The sequence below is a fragment of the Rutidosis leptorrhynchoides genome, chromosome 8, assembly GCF_046630445.1.
Source record: "Rutidosis leptorrhynchoides isolate AG116_Rl617_1_P2 chromosome 8, CSIRO_AGI_Rlap_v1, whole genome shotgun sequence".
NCBI lineage: Eukaryota > Viridiplantae > Streptophyta > Magnoliopsida > Asterales > Asteraceae > Rutidosis > Rutidosis leptorrhynchoides.
Window position 1 is genome coordinate 141943782 of NC_092340.1, and position 17980 is coordinate 141961761.

Consider the following 17980-nt stretch of genomic DNA (forward strand, 5'->3'; position numbering starts at 1 on the left):
ACGTATTTAATCTTAACGATTGGATCATTGATTAAATACGCGACACTTGAACTTTAAGAAAAATGGTTTATTCTGAAATATTACTTGATGTGTACATATATATAAATTATGGAATGATTTATATAATATGGATTTAATTATTTATAGGTTAAATAATTAATTAATTTATGTTACATTTTTTTTTATATAAATTGGTTTTATATAATAAAATGTATATATAAAATGGAATGGAAGTAATATGAAATAGTTTTATAAAACTTTATCTTTTATAAAACTTATTTTAATTACATCTTGTGAGTGGCATTGGAGCCCATGTAGGCATGCCATTTGACTACCCATTTGAATGGCTACTTCCAATTTCAAGAAGCATAAGTACCAAGGTTCTCTTGGAGACAATACACACATGCAAGTATACATCAAATAACAAAAAAAGCTGCACAAACTTGGCTACTGCAGCTGTATTTGGCCGTGGGGTTTGGGACTCAAAAGTGAGTTCCAAAATCAGTTTTTGCAAGCTATAATCAAGTGTAATTAAATCCTAACTAAAGGCTAGGGTGTTGGTGATAAGTTTGGGGTATAACAACTTGAGGTTTCATTGTTTTGAGGCTTCATTCATCATCATTCTTTCAACTTGCTGCTGTCCAGAAAATTGGGTGTAAAACGAAAGGGTTTTGAGCTTGTTCAAAGGTGATTAAGGGTCTTAATACCTAACAAGTTTAAGGGTGGTGTTGGTGCACAATAGCTTGAGGTTCTACACAATTGTTCACCTTCTTAGTCATTTGAAATTACCCTCAACTAGCTTGAGGAGGTATATATATCTTCTCTACTTGTTATATTTGTAAGCATTTATCCAAGACTTGATATTATCATGGAATTTAACCTTATAGCTTAACATGTTAACATGAACTTTACATTATGCTTCCGCTTGTTTTAACTACATTAAATTGGTTTAATGATTAAGTTAACTATAAGAACATGTTGTTTTGAAACTTGTTAAATTCCATCAAACTAACCATCTAAGACTCATAAACACCAAATATCACTTTGAAACCCTAGGTTAGTCATCCTTGAGTCCTCATGACTCAATTTTACCCAAGAACCCCCAAAATCACCAATAATGGGTTTTATGTTAATCACTAACCCAAAACCCTAACCCTTAAACAAATTAAAATAAAGAAATCATGATTGGAGATTACCACCACAATCACAACGTAGCTAGTGATTAGATGAACAACTTTAATACACGCTGTTGGTTGAGAATCCAATTATAATATTCAAAAGTTAATCAATTTGTTTTGATGATGACGCAAAAGAGATAAGTGCTTAATCATATGTAAGACGACATGAGTTCATAAGCCTACACTATCTCTAGTAAAAGACCAATACATAAATAATTAACTTGGTAAAATTGCTATGCGGATGCACCACGGTCGACTGTGAGTCTGACTGTGGATGCCCTGTGTCATAACCCGTCCTTAACCATAAGAACGTGTTAGATAACGTATGATTTCATTGCAAGGTATTGACCTCTATATGCGACATTTTTTTAAAGAAAAACTGCATATATTATACATTACAAACCATGATCCTTATTTTTGATACAAGCTTTGGACAAAATAAAGATGATTATCGTTTAGCGATAATCTTCGACTTACAAACTTTACAAATGATAATAACAACCCGATTTCTAGCATATTTTACAACACAAGTTCTTGGATATGCAGTCTTATTTTTGACACAAATATGCGTACGCAAGATCCTGCTTAGATTCAACATGATGCAGCGGAAGCTTTAGTAATCTCCTGAGAATAGACATGTTTTAAAAGGTCAACATAAAGTTGGTGAGATATAGGTTTAGTGCCGGCAGCAATATATATATATAGACCACAAGATTTCGTATATAAATAGTTTAATAAAAATATTCTAAGTGGTTGAGCACTTGGTAACCATACTTAACATTTAATCACGTCGCATATTCCCTTTAATATGAAATCTTACTACACCGTACCAAGTGTAGTCACAAAACGAAGTACTGTGCAACCGTTGAATACTGGTCGTCCAGTCCGGTTGGGGTTGTCAGGCCCGATAGATCTATCAACAGGATTCGCGTTTACAATACCGCTGTAAATATTAGTTACCAAGCTACAGGGAAGTATGCCAGTGGTACAACTCAACGTAGAATATATTTTTCAGTTACTTGTGTCCATAACGTAAAACATAAAATACATGTATTCTCATCTCGAAATATTTAGAGTTTAAAAGTGGGACTATATACTCACGTTCGTCTTGAAGATATATATATTTTTGACTTGGTCTTCCGGTTGATATCACGAACCTATCCATATATAATATATCAATACCTTTTCTTTTTAAACAAACGTCTCATATATATACTTGTTATACTTTTAATACTTTGAATAATTCCTTAGTCCGTAGTTAGCATTTCGTTGTTAGTAATTCAATGTTAATGGTTCATTTGTAGATGTTTAATATACCCGCAATGAAATAAATAAAACCCCCAACGAAATAAATAAAACCCCATCGTATATGTATTGGTCGAGATTAATCTTGACCCACGGTACCGGTGTTGTCAAATGACGTGTTGCGTACATAAAGTACCGGTGTTGTCAAATGACGTGTTGCGTACAAACATGGGATCTTATGATTAATCTTCTCGTATTGTTTATGGGTGATCCTGAACCATATAAAATTGAATTATAAGTACATATATATAAAATATCATGTTATCTTAGAAAGATGTGATTTTATTTAATTTTTCCCAATTAATCCCGAAGTTAAACAAGTCTTAGATATCCGATCTCGTTTTGGTCATAGTTTCTTCGTTACAACTCCGTTTTCGTTGATTCAACTTGTCACTTCCTTGGATCGAGTCCCTCTTTAAGACTATGAACTGTAAATACCTTAGTTTGTATTCGAAATCACAGGTCATAGGTCAAACTTTAGTGAAACTTATGAAGTTAATCATTTTCCATCATGTAAACAACCTTAAATGATTATTTTTCTAAAAATACTTATACTTTGAGTTAAATCATGAAATTTTTATGTGTTATCATATTCATAGTAAAAATAATTTTTCCAGAAAATAAACCTCCAATTCAAAGTTTAAGATGGTTTTTAATTATCCAACCCAAAACAGCCCCCGGTTGCACTCCGACGTCGTAAATTCAGTTTTTAAGGTGTTCTTTGAAAAACCAAGTTATACCTTGTTAAATTAGCATATATTTAAGTTATATTACAGGTCTTGGAGTATTTTAAAAGTTAAGTTAGAAGGATCTATTTAGTTTGCAAACAAGTTTGAAAACTTTCAAACTATGTTCTTGTTGTTAAAATTTTATACCACAAAATAAGATAGCTATATATATATGAATCGAATAAGGTTATGAACATAGTTACTACCTCAAGTTCCTTGGACAAGGTTGCTGTAAAAGAGGAGTAAGAACCTAGAACTAAAAGGGTGATGGAATTGGATGAAAGATTGGAAGTAAGTTTGTGTTCTTGGAAGGATTCTTGAAGTGTTTTTGTAAGGGTTTTCTTATGGTGATTAAGTGATGTTTTTGAAGCTAAATGATGGGGAAAATGCTTGGAGATGATCAAGTATGAAGTTAAGAGTATTTTGAGAGAGAAATGGGAGTGTAAGTATGAGAAAATGGGGTGAAGAAATGGTGTGCATGCATAAAAACGTTTTTAGGTTATAAAGGAAAAAAAAGATACCTAACTTTGTTTTCTTGCTAAATAATTCATGCTACTTGACAAATGGTTGGTTCCACATGTTTCTTAATCATTTAAGGCTACTAAGGAGTAGATTTTTATTGGTATATACCAATAGTAAATACATCTAGAAGATGCGTATGATACGGGTACATATACCCTAGGTATACGTATAGAAATCTTTGAGAAAACGGAACGAGGATTCAAATATAGCTATCTTTTGTAAATATACTTATATTGTTTTATGTATTTAAGTCTTTAAAAGTGATTAAATACATTACTTATACGATATATGTATAAACATTATAGGTCATAAGTATTTAAGTCAAATAATGTTACGTATGGTTATCGTTTTGAAAACTTAAGTTAGTAGTTTCAAAATATACTTATAACTTATTGTTATTAATACAAAATGAGATATTAAAACATTCTTAGGTCATGTTAAATATGTATATATACATATATATACACAAACGTATAATTATCATATATTGTATAGTTCGTGATATCATCGGTCAAACTAGACGGTCAAACGTTGTGTAAAACTCTTTTCGAAAAACATAAGTCTCGACAATTTGGATTGCTTATCATGTTGGTAAGGTTTAATTTATGTAAATATTAATCTTATAAGTATAGAACGATCAAAAAAGTGCGGGTCGTTACATTACCTCCCCGTTAAATAAATTTCGTCCCGAAATTTTAAAATTGTACCTATTTTGCGTCATCGAGAAACAAGTGTGGATACTTTTGTTTCATCTGATCCTCTCGTTCCCAAGTAAACTCAGGACCTCTTCGAGCATTCCAACGAACCTTAACGATCGGTATGTTGCTCTGCTTGAGCTGTTTAACTTCACGGTCCATGATTTCGATTGGTTCTTCGATGAATTGTAGTTTCTCATCGACATGGATTTCTTCAAGAGGAATGGTGAGATCTTCCTTTGCAAGACACTTCTTAAGGTTCGAGACGTGAAAGGTATTATGTACTCCGGCGAGTTGTTGCGGTAACTCGAGTCGATAAGCTACCGGTCCAATGCGTTCAATAATCTTGAACGGGCCTACATATCTTGGGTTCAGTTTACCCCTTTTTCCAAAACGTATCACACCTTTCCAAGGTGACACCTTTAGCATAACCATGTCACCGATCTGAAACTCTAATGGTTTCCTTCGGACATCGGCGTAGCTCTTTTGGCGACTACGGGCTGTTTTCAATCTCTCCTTGATTTGTACAATCTTCTCAGTCGTTTCGTGTATGATCTCGGGACCCGTTAATTGTCGATCTCCTACTTCATTCCAACAGATAGGAGATCTACACTTCCTTCCATACAATGCTTCGAATGGCGCAGCTCCAATGCTCGCATGATAACTATTATTATACGAGAATTCTGCTAACGGTAGATATTTATCCCATCCGTTTCCAAAATCGATCACACATGCCCTGAGCATGTCTTCAAGAGTTTGAATTGTTCTTTCACTCTGCCCGTCGGTTTGTGGATGATATGCGGTACTCATATCCAAACGAGTTCCTAGTGCCTCCTGTAGTGATTGCCAGAACTTTGAGGTAAATCTACTATCACGATCAGATATAATGGAAATAGGTATTCCATGCCTTGAAACAACTTCCTTTATATACAATCGTAATAGTTTCTCCATTCTATCCGTTTCCTTTATAGGCAAGAAATGTGCAGATTTGGTAAGACGATCAACAATCACCCAAATGGTGTCGTAACCCCAGGCAGTCTTTGGTAATTTCGTGATGAAATCCATGGTAATACCGTCCCATTTCCATTCTGGGATTTCTGGTTGTTGAAGTAACCCTGACGGCTTCTGGTGTTCTGCTTTGACTTTGGAACAAGTTAAACACTCCCCAACATATGTTGCTACGTCTGTCTTTAAATTAGGCCACCAATAATGCGTCTTAAGATCTTGATACATCTTTCCAACTCCAGGATGTATCGAGTATCTTGTCTTATGTGCCTCATTCAATATCAACTTCCTTAATCCACCCAACTTCGGTCCCCAAATACGGTTTGCAAAATATCGAATTCCGTCTTCCCGTATAACGAGTTGCTTCTCATACTTCTTCATTATTTCATTTCTTATGTTTTCTTTAGTAAGTGCTTCTCGTTGAACTTCTTTGATTTGTGAGTTGAGATTCATGCAAATTTTTATGTTCATTGCTCGAACTCGGATTGGTTCTCGTTCCTTTCTGCTTAGAGCATCGGCCACCACGTTCGCCTTCCCGGGATGATAGCGAATTTCACAATCATAGTCGTTTATTAACTCGACCCACCTACGTTGCCTCATGTTCAATTGTTTCTGATCAAAAATATGTTGAAGGCTTTTATGATCAGTAAACACAGTGCATTTAACCCCATATAAGTAGTGTCTCCATATCTTCAATGCAAACACGACTGCTCTCAGTTCTAGATCATGCGTCGTATAATTCTGCTCGTGAATCTTCAATTGTCGGGATGCGTATGCAATAACTCTCTTCCGTTGCATAAGAACGCAACCAAAACCTTGTCGTGAAGCGTCACAATATATTTCAAAATCATCGTTCCCTTCTGGTAACGATAAAATAGGCGCCGTAGTTAACTCCTTCTTTAGTATTTGAAATGCGTTCTCCTGCTCAGAGGTCCATTCATATTTCTTCCCTTTTTGCGTTAACGCTGTCAACGGCTTAGCTATTCGGGAAAAATCTTGAATAAACCTTCTATAATAACCGGCTAAACCCAAAAATTGGCGTATCTGCGTTGGTGTCTTAGGAGTCTCCCATTTTTCAATGGCTTCAATTTTTGCTGGATCAACCTGAATTCCTTTGCTACTAACAACGTGGCCAAGAAATTGCACTTCTTTCAACCAGAAAGCACATTTAGAAAATTTAGCATATAGCTGTTCTTTTCTTAACAACTCTAATATCAACCTTACATGCTGCTCATGCTCTTGCTCACTCTTGGAATAGATAAGAATATCATCAATGAAAACGATAACAAACTTATCTAAATATGGACTACAAACTCGATTCATGAGGTCCATGAATACAGCTGGCGCATTCGTCAATCCAAACGGCATAACCAAAAATTCGTAATGACTGTAGCGTGTCCGAAAAGCAGTTTTCGGTATATCTTCTTCTTTGACACGTAATTGATGATAGCCCGATCTTAGGTCAATTTTCGAGTACACACATGATCCTTGGAGTTGATCAAATAAGTCGTCAATTCTCGGTAGTGGATACCGATTCTTGATAGTTAACTTATTTAATTCACGATAATCTATACACATTCGGAAAGATCCGTCTTTCTTTTTGACGAATAAAATTGGAGCTCCCCACGGTGAAGTACTTGGTCGTATGAATCCACGATCCAGTAATTCTTTTAACTGACTCTGAAGTTCTTTTAACTCGGACGGTGCAAGTCTATATGGAGCACGGGCAACCGGTGCAGCTCCTGGTACAAGATCTATTTGAAATTCTACAGATCTAAATGGAGGTAATCCCGGCAACTCTTCCGGAAATACTTCAGGAAAATCTCTTGCCACAGGCACGTCATTGATGCACTTATCTTTTTCTTTCTTTTCGACTTTATTAACATGTGCTAAGATAGCATAGCACCCTTTCTTCAAGCACTTTTGAGCTTTCAAATAACTAATGAGTTTTAGCTTTGAGTTACCCTTCTCTCCATAAATCATTACTGGCGTTTTATTCTTACGAGGAATACGAATTGCCTTCTTGGCGCACACAACTTCGGCTCCTATTTTGGACATCCAGTCCATGCCGACTATTACATCAAAACTTCCTAGTTCTACGGGTATCAAATCAATCTTAAATGTTTCTCCGGCTAAATTTATTTTACAATCACGGCAAATTTTATCGGCTTTAATTAGTTTACCATTAGCTAACTCAATCATGTACTTAGCATCTAGAGGTAATGATAAACAATTCAATTTAGCGTGAAAGTCTCTACACACGTAACTTCTATCAGCACCAGTATCAAATATAATAGATGCGGATAAGTTATTAATGGTAAATGTACCCGTAACAAGCTCCGGGTCTTCACACGCCTCTCTAGCATTAATAACAAATGCTCTCCCTCGTGCAGGTCATATATTTTTCTCTGGATTCGGGCACTGGCTCTTATAGTGACCTTGTTTTCCACACCCATAACAAGTAATGGTAGCCAAAGCAGTTCTATTTTCATTGGTGGCAGGAGTCTTGGTACCATTTGTATTTATAATGAGAGCCCTACAATCTTCAGCAAGATGACCCTTTCGATTACATTTGTTGCATACCACATTACAGTAACCAGAGTGATGTTTGTGGCATCGGTTGCATAAAGGATTTTGTCCTTTATAACCAAAGCTTAAACCACTACCCGCACCTTGCGTGATTTCTTGTTTCTTAAAAGATTGTTGTTGGTTACCTCGATCATAATTTCCATTCCACTTTCTTTTGTTACCTGATACCTTCACATCAGTATTGGATACTTTCTTATCCATGATGACCTGATCCATTAGCTCGTTTGCCATGGTTATAGCTTCATGAATTGTCTTAGGTTTCGATGCTGTAACGTTTGCCTTGACCTTTTTGGGCAAACCATCTTTGTACATTTCAATCTTCCGTTCTTCGGTTGGAACCAATTCAGGACATAGCAAAACTAATTCCATGAATCACTGATTGTAGTTGGTGATTTCAGTACCAACAACCTTCAGACTTCGTAATTCATCTTCCAACTTCCTAACCTCGTTCCTTGGACAATATTCGTTGATTAACATTGTTTTGAATTCTTCCCATGGAGTATCATAAGCTACATCTCCTCCTACAGCCTTCACATAATTTTTCCACCACGTGAGTGCACTATCTTGTAAAGTGCATGATGCATACTTGGTCATGTCCTTTTCAACACAACCACTGATTTTAAACACAGTCTCCATCTTTTCTATCCATCGGGTTAAACCGATCGGTCCTTCTGTTCCACTGAATGATGAGGGCTTGCAAGCTTGAAAAGTTTTGTAAGTGCACCCCACACGAGGATTTGGGTTAACTGCAGCACCTCTTGCAGCCTCGACCCATAACATTCTGTCGTTCACTCGCTGATTGATGAGTTCCTGGATTTCTTGTTCCGTCATTCGGTTCAATCGCGCCATATTCTTCTATAAGAATGAAAAGAAAATAATTATTCACATGGAATATTATAGATGTAGTGTATATTTACAGTACATTATAGCTTATTAATAATATGAACCAGGTATTATTATAAAAGCCTTTTCTTCTTATTAGCGTTTTATAATTATATCTAGGGTAGTACCTACCCGTTAATGTCCATACTTAATAGCTTAGTACATAATCAATTACTACCATCTAAATAATACTTAACCATGGAAAATTATTGCATTTCACACTTCGCTATTTTACATATGCTTATCTTACATCGAACATTAAACAAACCACACTAATAATATTATACAAAACATTATATGATCCCATGGTTTAATACGGCAGCGCATCGTTTGGTCTATTTTCTAGGACGTTTAGGTTCAAAGAATCGCTTAACGCTTATCCTGGCTGTCTGCCTATATTTTGGCTGTGGGACTAAAGAACTGGATGCCGGGATAGAACGAATAGAAATAGCGGGATTAGGGGTGGTAGTGTCTAGTGGAGTTGGTGCCACATCATCCTTACTAAACTCGGGATTTGAATTTTCTAATTCATTAGCCTTTCGTTTCTTTCCTAGTTCGAACTCGTCTTTTGTAATTTCCTGTATTTCTTCCTCGGGTTCACTTTCCTCCTCGGGTTCACTTTCCGGGTTCTCTATAGTCGGTTCATCCGGAATTTGTGAGTCTTCCCCAAAGATATTATTTTCGTCATCGGATAGGTTAATGACTGGAACACCATCTGAAGATTCTGGTTCGGAGTCGCTGAACGTGATGATAAGTTTTGAGCCCGACATCTATCACACAACAACTAACCCATTAGTACTACATAATATTTACATATAAATTTTAACCAACAATGATAAGCAATGGTTTTTAAATCAAACCCGGTCAAAGTCCAGACTTACTAATGTATCCTAACGACTTATCAGTTAGACACACTAATGCAAACCTGGTTCGCTAAGACCACCGCTCTGATACCACATGTCATAACCCGTCCTTAACCATAAGAACGTGTTAGATAACGTATGATTTCATTGCGAGGTATTGACCTCTATATGCGACATTTTTTTAAAGAAAAACTGCATATATTATACATTACAAACCATGATCCTTATTTTTGATACAAGCTTTGGACAAAATAAAGATGATTATCGTTTAGCGATAATATTCGACTTACAAACTTTACAAATGATAATAACAACCCGATTTCTAGCATATTTTACAACACAAGTTCTTGGATATGCAGTCTTATTTTTGACACAAATATGCGTACGCAAGATCCTGCTTAGATTCAACATGATGCAGCGGAAGCTTTAGTAATCTCCTGAGAATAGACATGTTTTAAAAGGTCAACATAAAGTTGGTGAGATATAGGTTTAGTGCCAGCAGCAATATATATATATAGACCACAAGATTTCGTATATAAATAGTTTAATAAAAATATTCTAAGTGGTTGAGCACTTGGTAACCATACTTAACATTTAATCACGTCGCATATTCCCTTTAATATGAAATCTTACTACACCGTACCAAGTGTAGTCACAAAACGAAGTACTGTGCAACCGTTGAATACTGGTCGTCCAGTCCGGTTGGGGTTGTCAGGCCCGATAGATCTATCAACAGGATTCGCGTTTACAATACCGCTGTAAATATTAGTTACCAAGCTACAGGGAAGTATGCCAGTGGTACAAATCAACGTAGAATATATTTTTCAGTTACTTGTGTCCATAACGTAAAACATAAAATACATGTATTCTCATCCCGAAATATTTAGAGTTTAAAAGTGGGACTATATACTCACGTTCGTCTTGAAGATATATATATTTTTGACTTGGTCTTCCGGTTGATATCACGAACCTATCCATATATAATATATCAATACCTTTTCTTTTTAAACAAACGTCTCATATATATACTTGTTATACTTTTAATACTTTGAATAATTCCTTAGTCCGTAGTTAGCATTTCGTTGTTAGTAATTCAATTTTAATGGTTCATTTGTAGATGTTTAATATACCCGCAATGAAATAAATAAAACCCCCAACGAAATAAATAAAACCCCATCGTATATGTATTGGTCGAGATTAATCTTGACCCGCGGTACCGGTGTTGTCAAATGACGTGTTGCGTACATAAAGTACCGGTGTTGTCAAATGACGTGTTGCGTACAAACATGGGATCTTATGATTAATCTTCTCGTATTGTTTATGGGTGATCCTGAACCATATAAAATTGAATTATAAGTACATATATATAAAATATCATGTTATCTTAGAAAGATGTGATTTTATTTAATTTTTCCCAATTAATCCCGAAGTTAAACAAGTCTTAGATATCCGATCTCGTTTTGGTCATAGTTTCTTCGTTACAACTCCGTTTTCGTTGACTCAACTTGTCACTTCCTTGGATCGAGTCCCTCTTTAAGACTATGAACTGTAAATACCTTAGTTTGTATTCAAAATCACAGATCATAGGTCAAACTTTAGTGAAACTTATGAAGTTAATCATTTTCCATCATGTAAACAACCTTAAATGATTATTTTTCTAAAAATACTTATACTTTGAGTTAAATCATGAAATTTTTATGTGTTATCATATTCATAGTAAAAATCATTTTTCCAGAAAATAAACCTCCAATTCAAAGTTTAAGATGGTTTTTAATTATCCAACCCAAAACAGCCCCCGGTTGCACTCCGACGTCGTAAATTTAGTTTTTAAGGTGTTCTTTGAAAAACAAAGTTATACCTTGTTAAATTAGCATATATTTAAGTTATATTACAGGTCTTGGAGTATTTTAAAAGTTAAGTTAGAAGGATCTATTTAGTTTGCAAACAAGTTTGAAAACTTTCAAACTATGTTCTTGTTGTTAAAATTTTATACCACAAAATAAGATAGCTATATATATATGAATCGAATAAGGTTATGAACATAGTTACTACCTCAAGTTCCTTGGACAAGGTTGCTGTAAAAGAGGAGTAAGAACCTAGAACTAAAAGGGTGATGGAATTGGATGAAAGATTGGAAGTAAGTTTGTGTTCTTGGAAGGATTCTTGAAGTGTTTTTGTAAGGGTTTTCTTATGGTGATTAAGTGATGTTTTTGAAGCTAAATGATGGGGAAAATGCTTGGAGATGATCAAGTATGAAGTTAAGAGTATTTTGAGAGAGAAATGGGAGTGTAAGTATGAGAAAATGGGGTGAAGAAATGGTGTGCATGCATAAAAACGTTTTTAGGTTATAAAGGAAAAAAAAGATACCTAACTTTGTTTTCTTGCTAAATAATTCATGCTACTTGACAAATGGTTGGTTCCACATGTTTCTTAATCATTTAAGGCTGCTAAGGAGCAGATTTTTATTGGTATATACCAATAGTAAATACATCTAGAAGCTGTGTATGATACGGGTACATATACCCTAGGTATACGTATAGAAATCTTTGAGAAAACGGAACGAGGATTCAAATATAGCTATCTTTTGTAAATATACTTATATTGTTTTATGTATTTAAGTCTTTAAAAGTGATTAAATACATTACTTATACGATATATGTATAAACATTATAGGTCATAAGTATTTAAGTCAAATAATGTTACGTATGGTTATCGTTTTGAAAACTTAAGTTAGTAGTTTCAAAATATACTTATAACTTATTGTTATTAATACAAAATGAGATATTAAAACATTCTTAGGTCATGTTAAATATGTATATATACATATATATACACAAACGTATAATTATCATATATTGTATAGTTCGTGATATCATCGGTCAAACTAGACGGTCAAACGTTGTGTAAAACTCTTTTCGAAAAACATAAGTCTCGACAATTTGGATTGCTTATCATGTTGGTAAGGTTTAATTTATGTAAATATTAATCTTATAAGTATAGAACGATCGAAAAAGTGCGGGTCGTTACACCCTGTACCAACGATTGCACCTTTGTCTAAAACTATCAATCTACAGCTAACCTCACGACTGACCGCAGTTCGACCGTAGTTTTCTCTTTAACCAAATTCATTTACTTTAAGTTATACCACTTTGAGGCATCTATAATTTATAAAACCTTTTTAAACACACTTATAATAGTTGCCTTCTTTGTTTTCAAAAGAGTTTTGATCCAAAAGATGTTAATCTTGACTAATGACACCTTAATGACAATTTAACTTGAAATAAGATTAAACGCACAAGTGTTATAGCCTTTTATACTATTACATAATGTCATTTAAACATACTAATAATGGTCATTAAAGTCCCAATTAAAGAGGTGCTCTCCCATTAGTTTTAAGTACCATTGTATGTATGTAAATGTAATTAGTTCAAGCTAGTCAAGGTTGTAACAAGGATCATTAAGTTCCAACTAGATTCAAACTAGTTCATTTGAGATGTAACAATGTTCCAAAGAGCAAGATACTTCTATCAAAGAAAAGACAAGTTGGTGAAGATATGGTTATGAGGTTTGGAATGTAGTGATGTATCTTTGTTATTAGTGCAACTAGTCAAAGTGTTCTCAAACTAGTTCAATGGAGTTGTAACAAGGTTTCAATGGGCAAGATACTTCCATCAAATATGAAGACAAGGTTTAAAGATTTGGGGAATGAAGTTTGAATGCTAGTGGTTTGTCAAGAGATGATTAAAGCAACTAGCCTAGGAATTCTTCATTATAATTAAACAAGTCAAGATTGACTTGTAGCAAGCAACCAATGGGAGATGATACTTCCATTCAAGTATTGACAAAACTTAAGATTCATGGGTTATTGTGTTTGGAGCTTTGTGGGTTGTCAAGGGACAAGGTTTCAGCATTTTCCATAATAGGAAATCAATGACACAAGAGAAGGACAATGGAACTTTCCTCATTTGCAAGCTTATGTCAACTTCATTGAATGCATCCAAAGTAAGAGATGATGGTCAAGGGTATCAAGATGTTTTGGCATCTTTTTGCAGACATCAAACAAAGGAAAATGGCCAAAAAATGTAGATTACAACGGCTCTATAACGGTTTATTTTCAGTACAGCAGGGAGCGCGGTCGATCCACGATCTACCGTGCAGAGAGCCTCGCAGGTTCTGTTAGCATTTTACTCTTCCTATATATACCAACATTTTCCAAACTTGAAGACTACCTATTTCCAAAACACTTTCAAATACATTTCTACTGATCTCCCAAACCTCAAGCAAATATCCATGGAGAGATTATAAGAGGGAAAAAGAGATTCTACTTACACTAAGTAGAATTAGATTGTAAACTTCATGCTTATCATTGTATCTTTAAGTTTACATTGTAAGATACTTCCTTAAGGGGTCAAGGAAGTTAAATGGTTCTTGTGATAGGAAACACCATCTTACTTTATGATTCAAGTTCCTTAAAGGGATCTAGGAACTTAATCAATTTTATTCGGAATTAAGTTGGTGTAACCTATTGAAGAACTATGAGTGGGTGAATCTTGTATCTTGTAATAGTAGCATTAGGTAACTTAGTGATCAATCTTCCTTAATAGGAACTAGGAAGTTGATTAATTCCATTGGGGATTAATGCTTGTCCAAGGTGAAGACAAGTTGATCTAAGTTAAGATCTTTCGAAGGGATAGAAAGGTTAAAGGTGTTACCTAGCAAGTATAGAAGATTTGTGAATTCACTAGGACTAGAGCATTAGGATCTTGTGGTAAGAGTATTTGGTGTTTGTGAATTCTTCAAAGGGACGTAAGGTTTCATAAGTAGCGGCTTATCGAGGAGCTAGTGTTGTATCCGGACACTCCACCGAATTTGGAGTATCATAGTGAAGAAAATTCTTAATTCATAGAATTGGGGAGTGGATTAAGGTGGATTAGTTAACATCCACCCAAACCACTATAAATCCTTGTGTTTGTGCACTTACATACTTTACATACTTGCATTAATAAACACAAACGCTTCCACACTTAAAACTTATGTTTTGATCGTTAAAGATTTCAAAAAAATTTTAAGAAACACTAAGTAACTATTCACCCCCTCTAGTTACTTACAATTGGTATCAGAGCTGTTGCTCAAATCTTTGCTCCAAAAAAACGTTTTTGTGACTAAAACTACTTTGTGCAAAAACCCGAGTCAAAGATCTTGGAACTAAGCTCTACTTGGTTGAAGAACGCAAAAGAGTTTGGAAGAGTTAGTCTTGAATCACGATGAAAGTTTTCATATAAGAAGCAACTTCAAGACACTCAAGGGATGTGGAAGTCAAGGATCGAACCGGAATGCTCAAACTTACATCCACTACATTGAGGAAAAATACCACCATTTACATGGTGAGGTAAGTTTGCTTCCTTCAAGCAAAAATATATAAATTAATAGGTTTATTTAATAAAGCTTGTATACTCTAAATGTTGTGTTAATTAACAAAACGTTGATTAAAATGAGAAAAAAAACTTAAACAAAGAAACATTCTTTGAATAAACAAACTTAATTTTTGAAAAATAAAAGGATGTAAAGAAAAATGTGGAGTTGGGTCAAAATCACAACTATAGTGTACACAATAGAAGCACCTTGAAACTTGCCATGAATCTTAGGAAAATCCTTTCATGAAAAATGATATGAGTTATTGTTTAATGTGTGCTTAATTAATTGATCTTACATGCTAGAATACATAAGTTGTCACACATCTTAGAGCCTTAAATGATAGACATAATATATAAGAGTAGACTCTAAGCATCTCATTAAGTATTCTCGAAAATCAAACAAAAGATTACTTAGTGGTAATAATAATTTGTAAATAAGGTCACTAACTTGTGATTATTTTTGGACTAGAAAAAGAAGTATTTTTAAAAGTCAAAGATATCAAATGATAAATTAAACACTTGGCTTTAAAATACACATTGAGTAGACCTACCACGAGATTTTCAAGAAACACACTTTATAAGATTCAATATAATGCAAAATCGGACGGCGATCGAGTCTACGGTTGACCGTGGATCGACCGCATAGGCCCTGATCAAAAATTGCTTTCGCAATTTTAAGATCGGCCATGGTGTGACACTTTTAGACGTTAAATCTTTTTAAAAATGGTTAAAACAATCGTTTTACATCGTTTATTGGAAATAATTAAACATTTACCAATGTGAAGCTAGTTATTATCATTAAACGACACTTGTTTAAATGACAAGTTTTTAACACGTAAGTGTAAATTATTTTCAAACAACTAAAAGTGTACAAAATCAATTATTCTCAAAACATGGACTTGGTTTATCAAATCTTAAAATATAAACATGTCTAAAGGATAAAAACTATTGTTTAAGAAAGGTACAAAAATGGATTAGGACGAGAGTGTTTAATGTTAACAATCCCGGACCTAACAAACATTGGGTACCAAGCCTTGTATCAACAAGTTGTAGGTTTGCTAACAAGTGTGATGGAAGACGAAATAATCACAAGTGCAAAAAGCTCATGTCCTTGATAAATATGTCACACGAAGCACAAAGAATGTGACGCCCCGTACAAAACCATCATGTACGAATCGTTAACAACAGGTGTGACGATCCGTCCAAATCCCTTTGAACAAATACATCATTCATCGATTTCACAGTGAGGTACTGACCTCTACAAGATACGTTTTATAAACATTGCATTCTTTTGAAAAGACACACCATAAATGAATATCAAATTCCAAGGTTTTTGACATCTGATGATTTCTACATATAGACAATCACCGTAAATAATAGTTTACAATACTACATCCGTTGATAATGCAGTCAAAATAAGATACATGGTGATGATTTTATGAATGCAACGTTTTCTAGAATAAAGCATGTATGACTCCATGCACATAGCTTGTATCACATATAAGCAAACAGCGGAAGACTTCTAGGAACCTGAGAATAAACATTCTTAAAAGTGTCAATACAAAGGTTGGTGAGTTCATAGTTTTATTGTTACGCATAATCTGTATATAAAGGTGGATCACAAGATTTCAGTTGTTTCATTCAGAAACGTTTATCAAAATATTCTTCAAGATTGAGCACCCTGGTAACTAAACTTTAACGTATATATAATAAGTACCCCCGTTTTAACATACATGCAACCAACATGTACAATACACGCAAACCAACGTGTACTAAACTCAAATAGCATACGTCTGTTTTATAGTTCAGGCTAGGGTTTCTATACCTGGAACAGACGAGGATGTCAAGCCCTATGGATCCATATACAACTACTCGCGCCCTCCAGTTCTTATAACCGGCAATCACTAGTTACCAAAGTTAAGGGATTTTCGGTTCAAACTCAGTGTAGAATTTAGTATGTACTTGTATCCATTGCGTTTAAAATAAACTGCATGTATTCTCAGCCCAAAAATATAGATTTCAAAAGTAATTAAAAAGGGAGCATATGAAACTCACCTTAGCAGCACATAAGATCATTCACCAAAATGTGACCGAAACTCGGAATGCAAAATAACCGTAGATCTCATCCTAGATAACATATGTTGGTCAATACATGTCTAACAAGCTAGGTCAGGTCATAGTGTATCACAATCCTAATGCTCGAGACCGTCAAACAAAAGTTAACAATAGTCATCTCAAAAGTCAACCTGACCCAATATGCTCTTTAAATCTATACATGTTTATAGTATTAGTCATGATAATTGAACGAATTTATAGCTTATCAAACTCAAAATATTATTTATTTCAGGAGCTATGTTATATTTGAATTATCATGGCAATCGAACATATTTTACTATTTCACATAGTTTTCCAATACTTGTAAAATCAGATTATAGTATTTATAAAGCTTTAAAACATGATAAGACAGTCAACTTTAACAATTGTTCAATAAGACGAGGCGTGCCTTATATAGAAATTCATTTACTCGATTAGTAATATTTGAAAATCCAATTTATCAATCTTATAAACAAGTTGTTTAAATATCAATTGCAGATTCAAAATCAATTTCAATTAATGTTAATCATAATTCAGTTGACCATAACTTTTAATCCGTTCTTCAAAAACACGCGATTTCTAAAGGAAAAGTTAATAATTTTTCGATAGCTTTCCAACGATATGCAAATCATATACCTTATATTAATAACATATGTATCAATTTCGTGATTCATCATACACTACCTATCGACATAATTAAAGCAT